The 16,632-nt window shown below is 33.7% G+C and overlaps 1 long non-coding RNA gene across 2 annotated transcripts in view; it reads left to right on the plus strand.

Annotated features, from left to right (window-relative positions):
• The window catches only part of LOC131382485 (uncharacterized), a 123,153-nt gene that overhangs the window by 73,032 nt on the left and 33,489 nt on the right, over nucleotides 1-16,632 (plus strand). For both annotated transcript variants that reach the window (XR_009212005.1, XR_009212004.1), the window contains exon 3: nucleotides 14,439-14,607. This is a non-coding gene — a long non-coding RNA (uncharacterized LOC131382485). The remainder of the gene's footprint in view (nucleotides 1-14,438; nucleotides 14,608-16,632) is intronic.

The following is a 16,632-nucleotide window of genomic DNA, read 5'->3' on the forward strand; positions in this document are numbered from 1 at the left end:
AAGGTCCGTAATATTAATTTATATAATAATTTTCTAGCTGTTGTTATTTATTTTGATTGCCCTATTCTTCAATATACACAGCATAAAATATAAATTTCATATGTGGCCTATAAGGATCACTGTGATTTGCTCACAACATATCTATCGCCTTTTAGTTTTCCTAGGCTGTAGCACTACTAAACTACTTCCAATTCTTGCTATGTGTCATGGTGTTTGCCTTATTCATGCTTCCATACATGTGATTTTCTTTACCCGGAGAAACTTTTCCAACAAGTTGTCCACAGGGTTTTGAATACCTCCTAGAAACTTGCAGAAATATCTGGAAAGACATTATCTACTTCTGGTTGTGCATTTAAGCTTGGATTCAGTTTTCACTAGAACTTAATAATTTAGAGACAGTATTCTTTGGGTTACTGATGATAATTTAAATAGGATACAGAAACCAAGCATACTATTAATTGTTGCCTATTCGTGACTGCATATTTACTGTGTTCCATGCATTTTAAAAAGCACAAGCATATATACATATATATGCAATAATATGTGTATATGTTTTTAATAATTATATATATAACATCATATATATATGTATAGTAATGACATGTGTATCAATTTTATCATCATGAAGAGTAGTGGTATGTTTTGGATGTTTGTCCCCTTCATACCTCGTGTTGAGATGTAATCTCCAATGTTGGAGGTGGGTCCTGTGGGAGGTGTTTGAATTCTGGGGGTAGATCCCTCCTGAAATGGCTGGGTGTCATCCTTGAGGTAATGAGTGAGTTCTCAGCTATGAGTTCAAGTGTGATCTGGTTGTTTAAAAGAGCGTGGAACTTCCTTCTCACTATCTTGCTCCCTTTCTTACCATGTGACACATTGGCTCCCCTTTGCCTTCCCCTGTGATTATAAGCTTCCTGAGGCCCTCACCAGAAGTAGATGCTGGCACTGTGCTTCATATACAGACTACAGAATTGTGAGCCAATCAACGTTTTTTACTTTTAAATTATCCAGTCTCAGGTATTCCTTTTTAACAGTGCAAATGGACTAACACAGTGGCAATAAGGAAATAATTTCTTAGGAAGGTTAAGTCCTAATAACTTGCCCCAGGCTTTGGATTTAATCTCAAATCTCTGTGACTATAAAACCCATATCCTTTTTCACTGGATGTGTTTTTTAAAACTCAGTTATTTGTTTCTCCATAGCTGATTCTGACCACTTGGGTGTGAAATCAGACAAATTTTTCTGAAAAATTATGTCCCTAAAACTTAAGGAAAAGGGTCCCCTTCTGCCTAAGTCTCTCCATGATGCTAAGTTGTTTCATCAGCTGTCTCTAATTTAAGGCAGAACTTTGTTTTTTTGTTTGTTTGTTTTTTTGTTTTTCTTTTGTTTTTTCCTAAACACAAGCCAGAAACTCATGAAATTGGCAAAAATAAAGAATACACACACAAGTTGACTGGTGATTGGTTGGCTCAAGACTAGGAAATACCGTTACTTTGAAAAATTACTTGATAGGCAGTAGTCACATATGCACATAAGGAGACAAACATGCCCACACATAAAGAGACAAACATTCCCACACATAAAGAGACAAACATTCCCACACACATGTCAAGTTCCCCAGGCTGCCTTTTGTCTTTGGCCTATCATTTCTCTAATAGCTTGCTTACTAGAGTCACAAGTGGAAGTTTCTATCACCCTGCACAGGGCAACCAGCTTAAACACTGCTTTCAAGTTGACATTTTCTTCCCCTTAATGTTTCTTCATTGTGAGTGCAATAAAGTCTAGGCTCTTTAACTTGGATTAATGACCCTTCAAAACTACACTTGAACCCGATCTCACATCTCTCACTGCTCCCCTACTGACTGTTAACTTTCCTTCAAATAAATCTTGAACTTTTCTGTTTGGCTTCACTTAAACAAGTGTCCCCCCTTAAATATATTACCGTTTGTTTTCCTTCAGACTATATCTTCAAGTTCTAGCCTTTCCTGTGTTACTCTCAAATGCACTCTCATTTTCTGTCCCAAATCCATTTCTCTTTAAGCATCACTGTTGTTAAAGGCAGTGATTTTACTTTAATATTTTCTTTTCCTACATTTCACTGTAACTGTTACAATATGAAGTGCTAAGCTATTTTTTAAAAAATCTTGACCACATGATGCCTTTTTCAAGTAAACCTGTATACGTATTGATTAGTGTTAAAGCGAAATATTGGGTACATGTAACATAAAATAAGTTGATTCTTATCATAACTGCCATACATATGGTTATTAATTAGAAGTTGCTCATTTATTAATGTAGATATTTAAATTTATATTTATTTGTTGATATAGATTATCTATAGATTTCTTTTTATTTGTGCCAGATGTTGACTTCTAAGAAAAAATATCTAGTTCAATGTGTGAACATGAATATTTATACTTTACCTCATCTGTAACTATAAATCTCTCTCTAGATAGGTAGCTACATAGATAAACACACAAGTATATATAAATATCATGTTTTTTAAAATATAGATTTACTTATGCACACACATATATTCCTATATACTCTGTATGCCAACTGCTGTTGAAATAAATGTAGCTAAAATATTGTGCAACACAAGTGGAAACAGAATAGAAGGACAAAAGCAGAAACAATTAAATATATATATAACAATCAGCCAATACTTTCTGAATTTCAGGTTAATCATTTGTAAAATGAAATGAATGCCCATATGTGCATTTGTTTTGAGAAATATGTGATGTATGTGAACTGGTATTGAAAACTTGGAAGCACTATGTAATAAACTATTAAACATTATGTTATTATACACACACACAAATGTACTCAGTCAATATGGTTTATGATTAAAAATTCCGTTTCCATTTTCAATATTTTTGTGTTATGTCAAGTATACTCTCATTTTTTCATCAAAAATCCATTACTTTCAAAGTCTTGCTGCATTGAAAGTAGTAATTTTATCTTGGTATTGTTTGTCTACTGTTCACTAACACTATTATAATACTAAGTGCTATGTATGCTATAACGCTGTAGTACTATTTCATCATAAAGAAATAAAATTTATTATGAATACCCAAGATTGATGATCTTCTGTCATAAAATCAGCCAAAACACACAATAAAACGTGGCTCAGATTGGATTTAAATCTCAATCTATTTCAGTTTACCATTATTGCTTTTCTAATTGAAATTGTTTTAATAAGGGAAATATTTAAATATTATGCTTTTGTTTGTTTTTTGTTTTGTTTTGTTTTGTTTTGTTTTGTTTTGTTTTGTTTTTTTGAGACAGAGTTTCACTCTTATTGCCCAGGCTGGAGTGCCATGGCATGATCTCGGCTCACTGTGACCTCCATCACCTGGGTCTAAGCTATTCCTCTGCCTCAGCCTCCATAGTAGCTGGGATTACAGGCACCCACCACCATGCCCAGCTAATTTTTTCTATTTTTAGTAGAGACAGGGTTTCACTATGTTGGTCAGGCTGGTCTTGAACTCCTGACCTCAGGTAATCCACCTGCCTCAGCCTCCCAAAATGCTGGGATTACAGGCGTGAGCCACCACGCCTGAATCCTAAATATTATGTTTCTATACAATATGCCTTTTTAATACTTATACTATAGGCTGGACTAATTAAAATCACCCTACATGATAACAATACTAAATGTATCTAAAGAAAATTCAGGTACAGGAACATGACCAACAAGAAGAAATAGTATCTAATGATTTGGATCAGAGAAACTAGTATGCCATACAATTACAAAAAAAGTCCTTAATTTTAGACAATAGAAAATATTTATTAAGCAATATAAGTTTCTTACAGAATGACTGGGTTGACTGGGGTCACTGGACCTTGGCTAAAATTGTCAGAAAACATCACTGAATCATCAAAAGGTAATGGCAGTTCTCAAATGACCTAACGCAGCTGTCAATGACAGGGCTATATACATAGAGTGTTTATTTTCTATTTTCAGTCAGTGTTATTAGAACTGGACAAATGTATTTGAATATATCTGTAGGTCATTTGAAGAAAAGGTGTGGTTTTTGTTATTCTTTCCAAGGAACTGGAGAGTTCTTTAAATTGGATTTCCTAGGTATATCAGTCCATTTTCACACTGCTGATAAAGACATACCCCAGACTGGGCAATTTACAAAAGAAAGAGGTTCAATGGACTCACAGTTCCACGTGGCTAGGGAAGTCTCACAATCATGGCAGAAGGCAAGGAGGAGCAAGTCATGCCTTACATGGGTGGCAACAGGCAAAGAGAGTTTGCGCATGGAAACTCCCTCTTAAAAAACCATCAGATCTTGTGAGATTTATTCACTATCAGGAGAACAGCATGGAAAGGCCTGCCCCCATGATTCAGTTGCCTCCCACCAGGTCCCTCCCACAACACATAGGAATTCAAGATGAGATTTGAGTGGGACACAGCCAAACCATATCACTAGGTTACCTGATTAGTTTCTACAATGATATATTGATATACTTTTTTTTTTTCATTCCAGGTGAGTAGCATATGAAGTCTGAGTATTTGAGCTAAAAGTTTATAAAAATCATATAACCAACAAATCACAAACTGGTAGACTACTGGCCATGGAATACCTGGATGCTGTCAATGTTAAAAACGAGATTTTTTATAAAAGGCAGCATCCTAATAAATTATCCTACAAATATGAAACTACTAACACTGGATCCATGTCTTTCCAAAATTATCATCATCATCATCATCATCATCAAAGCCATCACAGAGTGCTTTCTGTTTGTCATCCACTGTGCCAAACCCAATGCAGACATTGTTTCTTTTAATCTTTACAGCAATCCTATCATGTAGGATACACTATTATCACCTCATAATTGAAGATAAATAATTGTCATAGAGTATACAAGTAGCAGAGGATAAAGCCACATTTCAAACTAATATGATTCTGACCCATCAACTGTCAGCCAAGGGTCGTAACTGGCCTGTTTGGATTCTGTGCCCTGCAGTTTGTCACAGTTTGCTCCAGTCTGTACGTGTTCAGCTTTTCTCATTATTGTTATTGGTTGAAAAACATGGCCCTTTGGACCAATGAGTACTTAGGTTTATGAAAACCCTTGTTTTATAGGGGGGGAACCTCCAAAGTGAAGTCAAGCAAAGTTAAGTATGTTAGGTTGTAGAAATACCAAAGATGTGTGCTTCTGTCTATTTCAACAACTGACCTTCAGCCCAACACAAAATATTTCTCAATAAAGAATAACTGATTGACTAATTGAAGGAAAGAGTAACAAATGACTACAGGGCATAATTAATACTGGATTTGTGTTCAAGGTCCTCTATATTTTTGGTCTCCATATTTCACCAAAAATATCAACTGCCATAAATTATTAGAAAATAGCATTGTTTTATTAATACATAGTGTAAGATGGCCCAGCTCGGTGGATCACTCCTGTAATCACAGCACTTTGAGAGGTCAAGGCGGGTGGATCACTTGAGATCAGGAGTTGGTGACCAGGCTGGCCAACATGGTGAAATCCCGTCTCTACTAAAAATACAAAAATTAGCTGGGCATGATGGCGCTTGCCTGCAGTCCCAGCTACTCGGGAGGCTGAGCCTGGAGAATTGCTTGAACCCGGGAGGCAGAGATTGCAGTGAGCCGAGATCGCACCACTGCACTCCAGCCTGGGCAACAGCAAGACTCCATCTCAAAAAATAAAAATAAAAAAATATGTAGTGTAAGTCCTTTCTTCCAGGACTGTGTTTTTTATCTTATTTAATACTGCAACCATGTTCTTAGCTAAATATTATTATTATTCCCACCTGACAGATAAGTAAAATCCTATCAGGATACTGATAGATAAGGAACTTACCTAAAGTCACCTTGTCTAATGAGTAGCTTGATCAGGATGGGTTTAAACCTGATCACTATGATCATGTTTCCAAAATGCTATTTTATTTACCATTATTGAGTTTTTCACTATTCAAGATTTTCTATTTTGATTATGTCATTACATCAGCAAGTTAATTGTTTCAACTTTTGAATTATAGTTCATAAAATACTTTGATATATTTTGTGTGAAAATGCTGTATTTATGAAAATGCTATTATATATGAAGTTTTACAAAAGTAACAGAAATGTCACAATTAATTGAAGAAAACACTATAGTTGGAAATTCAGCAGTTGTTAAGCTACTTGGGATTAAAGTTTATGTAAACTTCTTTTAATCTATGAAAGATATAAATTATAAATTCTTCGGCTTGTATTACTTTTAATGTAAATTGCTTTTTGGTTCTATTATTTTATATTGGCATAAGTCTAAAATGGGTACACATTAAATCATTTAAAATTATGTTTTAAAAGTATGAGTGTGTTTCTCATAAAACAAATGTGAACTTTAAAAAAATCAGAATCAGAAATATTTAATTTGTTTAGAGAAAAATGTATGGCTAGTTATCTAAATAAAGTGTTCACCACATTTTAATCATATTGAATATAAATTTCTATCATGAACAGAGAAAATGTTCTATTTACACGAAAGCAACAATTAAACAAAAAAAAGAAAAAGAAGGACCTTCAAAATACAGTAAAAGGTTAATTAAATTTGGGACATAGCAGACAATAGATAGAGTTAAAACACATAAAATGCTTACATTTATGTATTAGTAGTTGCACTTTGGACAAATATATATATCAAGGAAAACCACTGTCACTTTGCACAAAAACAGAGTAAAAAGCTATAAATAATTATATTTTAAGGTTGCCATTGACATTCATTTATACTGAAATGTTAATGAAATTTTTGAAATACATTTTTGGTATTTTATAGTAAATAACTCTCAAGACTATAATCTTTTCAGATATATGTAATGCTTATAATACAAGCTCTTATTATTCATATAGAAATAGCTAAAGTTGCAGTTCTCACACTGATTTCCTCAATAATTTTGTCAAATATCTGTTTTCTCTGAAGTCTAATTTCCTCCTCTGAAAATTGTAGGTTACTTTGTCAACATTTCAGATACTTATGATGATTTAATAAGAAAATATGTTTAAATCTCGTCCCCAGGTACATAAAGGCTTAACAAGTATAAATATGTTTGTATATATTATTGTAAAGATAAATAGAGACTACCTCTTCTATTTTAAACATAAGCATATATCTAGTCAGTCATTCTTAAATATACAATTCATATGTTGTTCTTTAGGTGTTTTAATCTTCATGGAAATCATATATTTGTGCCCAAATAATAATCATCTTAGGTTTAAATGCCATTTCTCAGTTCACCTTTTTCTCCTGGAATAAGTTGATGCTTATATAGACAAAGTTTGGACAGATATAATTATATATTATTCATTAAAATTTAGAGAAACTTTCTGTGTGTATTCAGGGCTATTAAGCAAAGCTGGTAAGAGATTTGTGAATATAATTTAAATACCGTTAAGTAGATGAAGTTACTATAAGAATTATGCATCAGATATTCAGAGGCTAGACCAAAAAACTACTAGGAAGAAAAAAAAAACTAGAAAATAAAGGAGCAGCCAACAAGTAAGCCAAAGTAAAGAGAATTTGACAAAATAGAAGAAAAGTAAAATGAACAGAATTCCAGTACTATAGGAAAAGCTAAATCTCAGATAAAGAGTAAGAATGAAAAATATGTAGAGATATAGATATATACACATACATATATATTTACGTTTATACACATATATGTCTAAGCATATTTACACTTATATACACATATATTTATGTGTCTATATCTATATGCATATATGTATATAGACCTAGATATATATAAACATATAGATTTAAAATGGAGGAATCAGTGTGGACAGAGCACTGTGCTATTTAGCCACACAGGAGATTGATGTTGCAGAATGGTTGCAGAATAGTTCAGGACTGTCATGATGATCGTATTTTCAAAAATAATGCTTTCTGTACTTGTCAGAGGGAATTTTTGTTGTTGTTAATTGTCAGACAAAAGGGCTAAGGGTGCGTACACCAAAGAAAAGCTAAAGATATAGAAAAAAAATAAGGTCCCAGCAACATATAGTTTCATACTTTGAAACTTGCAATAGAAAAGGAAAATTTGGCCAAAAGAAAAGCAAATGATAAAATTTGTGTTGTTAACCTAAAGTGAGAAACAAAATGATCAGAAGTCCATATAAGTATCAGAGAAGCCAACTGTGAAATACAAAAGAAAGATATAAAATAGGTAGGAAAATAAAAGTTTTTTTTTTTTTTTTTCAATATCACCAATGTAGGAGTTCTAACTTGGAGAAATCTTTAGGTGCAAAAACATAAGGCAAGTTAATTATATGCCATAGTTTTAATAAACGTAGTAAAATGGCTCAACTTGCTACCATATCTTGATCATAAAAGGAAGACAATTTTCCTTAGACCTTACTAGCACATAGGTGAAGGGTAGCAGAATGTGCCTCTCCAAAATATGCCACTTTGGCATGAAGATTATTTTGAGCTATTGAAAGGCAAATGAAAAGCAGCACATACCAGAAAAGCTTTCTGTCCTTCCCTATTTGCCTAAAAGCAGGACATAAATTTAAAAAGGTGTCCCTCCTCTCCTTTTTATCAGAATGGACACAAATTGATCACCAGAGATGACCTCAGACCCTTACCAGACTACAGATGGCACACAAGGAATCTATATTTCGAACTTTACTAATTAGCCCTTATCTATCATATAGTTGCCTTCCCTCAGTTTGCTCCCCAAGAGACTCAAGGTCCTTATCCTTTGTCTTGTTACTTCTCCAAAAATGTACTGTTTCTGTTGAAGATGCTACACAAGCAGGAGTTCTAAGCCACCTCTTTGATAACTATTCATTTTTTCCTTGGGTATTTCCCATGTATAAATGAGTTACACATGAGGTATACATGTTAAGCAATTTTCATTTGTTTTCTTCTTGTTAATCTGCCTTTTATTATAGAGGTCCCAACTAGGAACATAGAAGGATTGAAGAGATATTAGTTTTCCTCCCCTAAATAGGCAATAAGTAAAAATAAGATATATATATATTTAATTCTAATATATATATATTTTATTCACACACAGATATATATATATATATATATATATATATATATATATTTTTTTTTGCCAACTCTGCCCCCATATGCTTGACTTCAATATGCCATTACTCCCACAGATATTCCTTATGGAACTGGTGATAAGCACCACAAACCTCCCCTCCCAGCATCCATTTACATGTCTCCTTTCCCATTTAAATCAAATCATTATGTATGTATGTAAAATATATATATATGCGTGTGTGCATATATATATGTGCATATATGTGTGTATATATATGTGTATATATATATGTGTGTGTGTATATATATATATATTTTTTTTTTTTTAGACAGTTTTGCTCTTGTTGCCCAGGCTGGAGTGCAATGGCACGATCTCAGTTCACTGCAACCTCCACTTCCCAGGTTCAAGCGATTCTCCTCCCTCAGCCTCTCAAGTAGCTGGGATTACAGGTGCGCGCCCCCATGCCCGGCTAATTTTGTGCTTTTAGTAGAGGCAGAGTTTCTCCATTTGGCCAGGCTGGTCTCGAACTCCTGACCTCAGGTGATCCACCTGCCTTGGCCTCCCAAAATGCTGGGATTACAGGTGTGAGCCACCATGCCCAGCAGATCCCATTATATTTTAAACCCAACTTTTGCCAACTCTGCCCCCCTATGCTTGACTTCAATATGTCATTACTCCCACAGATATTCCTTATGGAACTGGTGATAAGCACCACAAACCTCCCCTCCCAACATCCATTTACATGTCTCCTTTTCCATTTAAATAAAATAATATGTATGTATATATATTTGGGTTTGGCGAATCCATGAACTTACGTCTCAATGTCAGCCAAGATTCATCCAGAAGCCTCATGCAAAAATGATATTGCAATATTCACCTTGTGACTCCTCCATCAAAATGTCTTATCTTGCCTTTTCTCCTCCCTCTTTCTCACTTATTGCTTTTATTTCTCATCCTTATCTTCCTTCTCTTATTTCTCCGCTTCCTATCTCTCCTCCTATTCCTCATTCTTCTTTTTTAAAGTAGATCATTTCTTCATTTAAACTTATATCATGGTACCAAGTTTTCCTCTGAATTTGCTCACTGCAGAGTATTGGTGATAAAGTTATGATTATTGGCCATTTGTTAAGTAACATCATAGGATTGAGTTTAGTCTGTAGTTGAAAATAATAGGTCAAAGTAAGAAATTATTAAACTAGCAAATTCGTTCAGGATCTAATTAGTTTCAAATTGCATATAGAGATAGAAATGGTTATATGAGTATTAACATGTTAATTAATAATATTAGCAAATTTTAGCAACAAAAGTATATACAAGAGTAGATTATGGACTTGCTTGAATAATTTATAGGCAGTCTATGTCAGTTTTCCTTAATCTCCACATTTCAAAGGCATTAAGCACTCAATTCTAGATATCCAAAAGAGACAAGTTCATTTTGTTATTCTGGAAAAATAAGAAAATGGAAATGAGCAATTATTTTTCCCTGCTCCCAGAGTAGAAGAAGCCTTTATTTTCCGAGCATTTGTTTATCCTGAGTACTGTCAATAAACATTACAAATATGTATCTCCATCTCAGAGAGTGGGTCTTGGGAATATAAACTTCAATAAATCCCCTTTTAGTTATCTTTTTTTTCTTTCCTTTGCTGTACTTTTTAATAAAAATCCTTCCTGTCATATTATTAATATTTCACATACATCCTTGTAGGCGTGTCTACGATATTCTGCTCACTTTTTATTTTTATTTTTTGCTTACATAACCACAGGGACATTGTCACTGTTACAATTACCAATGTCTTTAGTATTATTTCATACAACTCTATGTGATCAGATCTTAGCATTCTTCTCAAAAATGTATTTTTAAGTTCAGTTTGTTTCCTGTGTAATTTTAACAATCAATTGATCTACAGCATTGTTCAAAAACATTTATAATCTGAGATAATTTTATATGTTGTAAGAAAATATTAAACATTTTGCCTTTTAGGAGCCCAAAGATGTACAGTCAGTTGTCATTCTTGCCCTTCTCTGCTGCTAAGGGTCCCTCAGAATCCAATTATACGTAATCTTCTAAATATATATATGGTATGATCTATTCTCTGTGAATCCACTTTCCAATAGTATTGTGTTATGAAGGATTAAAATGCTGACTCGTTGGATTCTACTATAGCCTTTATAGGTAATATTGGAGAAGTACCATAGCTAAATAGACATATAAAAGTTATAGTGACACTGCCACTTTTAATTTCAATAGAATTTGTTGTTAAATGACTTTATGGAAGATACATTAATTTTTTCCATACTGTTTACTGCAGCTTTTCTTTCAACAGCAGTGTACTAAATTAAATTATGGCTATATGTAGCAAAAGGACACTAATCCAAAAAATTTTAACTTTCATTATATCTAAAGGCATTTGCATATAGAGAGCAAAGATGTTACATCTGCAAATAAAAGTATAGTTTATATTATTTACCTAGTACTTTGTAGTTACAAAGGAGATATATTTTAAATTATTACTTAAGGATTAAGATGTTTATAATGGCACTTCAAATTCTATAGTATTTACAAATATTTTAACTGTATTTTGGGTAAAATATTTAACTTTTATTTAGTGGCTCTTGGATTTCATTAAGATCACTAATGGTCTTACAAACATGTTTTCCAAATATAGATAGTATTTTTCATTTCTAACATATCTGTTACCACCCCTTCCCATTTATCTTAAGTCTCTCTATTTTCATCACCTTTCAATAAAACAGTCATCATGGGCAATATATATCTGTATCTATCTATCTATATATATATATGTAGAGAGAGAGAGAGAGAGAGAGAGACAGAGAGAGACTATTTTTACCTCTTTATGTTGAAGTTCATTATTATTAGTAGTACTCCAGAGGAAAAAAAAAGTGGGCCTTTCAGATGACAAAATTAATTTCTAAACATTGAAATAATTTAATATGGGCCAGGCACAGTGGCTTACGCCTGTAATCCCAGCACTTTGAGAGGCCGAGGTAGGTGGACTGCCTGAGCTCGAGTTCAAGATCAGCCTGGGCAACATAGGGAAACCCTGTCTCTAGAAAAAATTAGTGAGGCATGATGGCATGGGCCTTTGGTCCCACTATTTGGGAGGCTGAGGTAGGGCTTGAGCCTAGGAGGTGAAGGTTTCAGTGAGCGGAGACAGAGTAAGATTCCAACCCCCACCCCCCAAATAAAAAGAAAAAAAAACCAGAAAGAATGTAGTAATGAATTTTAGTCTGAAGGTGTTGATTATGACAATCCCTTACTCCCCCACAAAAAACAATGCTTTATTTGGATATACTGAAAGTTAATGCATCCTCACTGAAACATTTGCCTTTGTTTTAATTCTTATTGTAAAATCTTTATGTGTGCACAACGCAAAATGATCTGTTGGCCCCTTGTTGATCTTTGAGGTCACACTCACTTATTGATGCTAAAGTAATCAATAGCAGCATCCTTGAAATAAGAGGACATGCATTTTTGGGGAAAAAAAGATAAATTACTCTGTGTTCTATAATGTGAAGTCTTTGTTAAGCAAATTAAAAATTTAAATACATATGTATTCCACCAAGTCAGCTGTCATATTTATAAACAAAATATTAGAAATAAGATATTTTATAGGATATTTAGTTACCCATGCAATTCAATTCAAATCTTTTGTGGAATAGCAATACTTAAAGTATTAACCCAGGATGATCTTGCCTTAGAGTTTCTGCAATTTCACTGTCTCTACACTGAGAAATATAGGTGAAATAGTGTATCCCTTGTGAAAGGTGATGTGGCTAGTTTCTATTGTACTAAGCAAGCCAACTTTTTATACCTACACAGATATCATAAGAAGATTATACCCAAGCCAAGACAATGATATTTAGGGTTTTTTTGTCTAAGAAAAACATATACAGGGTGAACCCAAATACCCCAATTTTATCTAAGGTGGCTTGACATAAGAATCTGCCCAGTAGAGGAGAATCTATTACATTTTGAAAACCACATTTGGTCTGAATTAAGAACTTTAGTAATCCTAAGCTTTGAAAAATATTACAAATACCTTAGAGGTAAATTTAAATAAATATAACACCAAATCATAAAATAAAATTTAAAACATAACCAAAATACACACAGACACACATATTGACATTGATAGTTAACTTGTGTGGAACATAAGGAAGGTGCCATTTAAGAACTAATTTTCAGATAGTGAGGTGTCAGGATGAGAGATTTCCAAAGTCTTTGTTGCTGGCACAGGATTACTTAGTTCCAGTCATGCCCACCGCTGTCTAGTACTTGCCCAGGAAGCAGGTGCTTTTTATAGGCTCTACAGATGAAATCCATAATCAGGTTTTCTGATTGGTTGTGATTCATTACAATTTCTCATCATGAAAGGAAATCAAACTGAAATCAAAGAACAATGGCTGACAATTCTCTCATAGCTAGTCATCCTCAGAAATCTTTTTGATTGTTATTTTCTCACTTTCTAAAACTTTAAATTTTATAATATTGCAAAGACCATTTAGAATAAACTCTAAAGTCTTTTAACAATACAATCATTTTATTTTTATAGGTAAAACTTCTACTTTATGGCCATTAGCCAGCACTGTCTATAAACTAATCCTGATTAGAACACATTCATTGTATAAAAATGAGATTGTATGTCTTCAAACAATTTGAAAACTGAATAATATTGCTATGGTTTGAAGTTTTCATTGCCCCAAAGTTTGTATGTTGAAATCTAAAGCTTGAAGGTGGTGATATTAGGAGGCAGGGCCTTTGGGAAGCAATGAGGTCACGAGGGCAGAGACTTTAAGAATGGGTTCAGTGCCTTTATAAAAGAGGCCCAAGAGAGACCCCTGGCCTTTTCCTCCATGAGAGGACACAGTGAGAAGTTGTTGCCTATGAACCAGAAAATAGGCCCTCAAGAGGCACTGTACCTGCTTGTATCTTATTGTTGGACATCCCAGCTCTAGAGTTGTGAGAAATAAATTTCTATTGTTCATATGTCCTCTAGTCTATGATATTTAATGATGTCAGCCTAAGACAAATAGTATGCAATTATCAAAATTGGTAGAACATACTAGTAGAGCATACAATAATCTATTTTTGCCATGAAAAGTAGCAATGCCAGCTTTGAAATCCTCCATCCTCTAACCTGCTTAGTTGATATAAACACTATCAGATTTATTCTCTCATAATAAATCACATTTGCCTGTTTACATCATTTTTTCCATGATAAAATCCTTGAGGGAAGTGATTTTATGTTGCTTGCATTCATGTTCATAGCATTTAACTCCATTTCTGACAGTTGGCTTTCAACAGATACTTGCTATAGGTTTAAGAAGACTTCTGATAAACAGTGTGAAGCTCATATATGTCATTTACCACTTTCATTTACAATCAATGATTTTATTTTAGATTGACTCACTTTTTGTGCAGAAATGGAGCCCCTGACAAATAAATTTTCAAAGGACAATATGGAAAAGAACTATTTAAGAAAATGAACACCATGTAGGATATAAAAGGAACAACTATAAGCTTCTTAAGAAAACCCTCAAAATGATAACCACCTCAGAAGAAGTGACAGGTGAGGAGAAAGGACATTGCATGTTGAATGCCATCCAAGTCTGAAAGTGCTGGATAGTAGCTTAAGTTGTGTTATGTTCTCCAGAATGACCAGTTCTAACAAGGTTTTATATATCCATGTCCTTTTGATTAAAGAATGGCACTGCTGAGGAAACATTGATTAATGATCGAGTGTTTGCTAGACTTATTGATGTTTGTATTTCTCTTTCTTTAACCTATTAATGTCAATACTCCTGCTGCTAATTTATGTTATTAGTTTGGCATGAATGTTGGTGCTATTTCAGTTCTATAGAATATCAATGGTGCTACATCATTGATGTCAGATCTCTTGGCATTTGAACTGATTTTCTTGACAATTTCTTTAGGCCTAGTTTCCTCTATAGATGTCTAAATTAATAGGTATTTTGTCTGTGTATTTATCGCTCTATCTATCTCTTTAACTCATCCTGGCCCTCCAAGTTAGGTGTGATTCAGCCCCTAGTCTGGGCTTAAAATACAGAAAGCAGAGACACATGGGCAAGACATTTGTTAATTAAGTCAAGCTTGATATTACCCATTTACCTGCTTTAACCTTGACCTCTGACTCATAGCTGTGTCTTTTGAAAGTGGGAGTTTAATCCTGGTAGCTCAGTCTCCTAATGATAAAATAATGGGGTTTTATAATAAAAGTCTTTGCTGTTTAGAAGAAAAATCTTTCCTAAGTTACTTCTCTCTATCTAATGAATTTGTCCTTGAACTGATTTTTTTCCTGTTTTTGTGCCTGGCCTTATTTTCAGGTGTCTTCTTTCTCATTAAATCACTTGGTAAGCTTCCTTTTTTTATGCTACTTGTCTTCTGAGAGAAGTTGTTTTCATTTCTTAAAGACATGGTAACTTCAATGAGGGGGCAATTTGGCCAAGGTCTGTTCTTGTTTACTTCATTTAAATAGACTATGATTCTGACATCATTAATTCTGTTGATATAATTAGACCAGTAAAACTATTTGCAATAAATTCTTAGCAAATAAATAAATAACCAAGCCTTGAGACAATTACAGCAAGCAGTACAGTTGTTATTAGAGCCTATCCCATGATTCCAAACATGAATATTACCTTAAAACAAAAATATTGTGTGTATTTTTTCTTTTTTTTTACAAAATATCATCTGGAATTTTGCCTCTGGCTTTTATAAATATAGAAATAGTCAAACCAATATAATGTGTTTCCTTTTCATTAAAGCTGAGTAAAAACCTTTTAAAACAGGTAGCATTTTACTTTGATTTCCACTACCAGGAAGAAAAAATAGTCTAAAATAACAAAATAAAGTTCTTGAAATATATTCTTACCAATTTTTTCCTCAAAATAATGCTTTCAGGGAATCCAGAGCTTGTTTAAATTTTACTATAAGCAGTCTTTTAGAGACTGCTTTATCTTCCCTCTAATCTCTCTCCTTTAAAGATGTTATTCCTTCTTTGTGGTTTTTACCTCACTACTTTACATTGAATTGGCATGTAGTTGGCAATTTTTATACCTAAGAGCATTAAGAAGGGAAGTTAAACATTCAAAGAAATGAGAAAAGATAGTGCAAGGAAATCTGGACATGATTTATTGGTTAGAAACTTAAGAACATAGAGTCACGTGCATTAAGGACCTGTGGAGTAATATATTATCATGATATTTGTATTTGCATGTATAAGGGTTGCCCACCTTGCATGTCATCCACTGAAGTCATGATGGATGACTTTACAACTTTTAACTTCGGCATGGTTTTCCTTTGAATAGGTGAAGTTGAGGTAATTTGTAACTGATCCTAATGTAATTCTTAGATGCAGTAGATATAACATACAACATTTATCAGAAGGCACAGTTAAGGTTGTGTTTTTGGGTGAAGGATGGATGCTATAAAGTATAAGGATTTTATTTCTGAGAGGATGAAAGAGAATGAAGGAAAGAAAAAATATATAAAAGGAAACTGAGAGGCCGGGCGCAGTGGCTCACGCTTGTAATCCCAGCACTTTGGGAGGCCGAGGCGGGTGGATCACGAGGTC

The sequence above is a fragment of the Hylobates moloch genome, unplaced genomic scaffold (genome assembly GCF_009828535.3).
Source record: "Hylobates moloch isolate HMO894 unplaced genomic scaffold, HMol_V3 SCAFFOLD_30, whole genome shotgun sequence".
NCBI lineage: Eukaryota > Metazoa > Chordata > Mammalia > Primates > Hylobatidae > Hylobates > Hylobates moloch.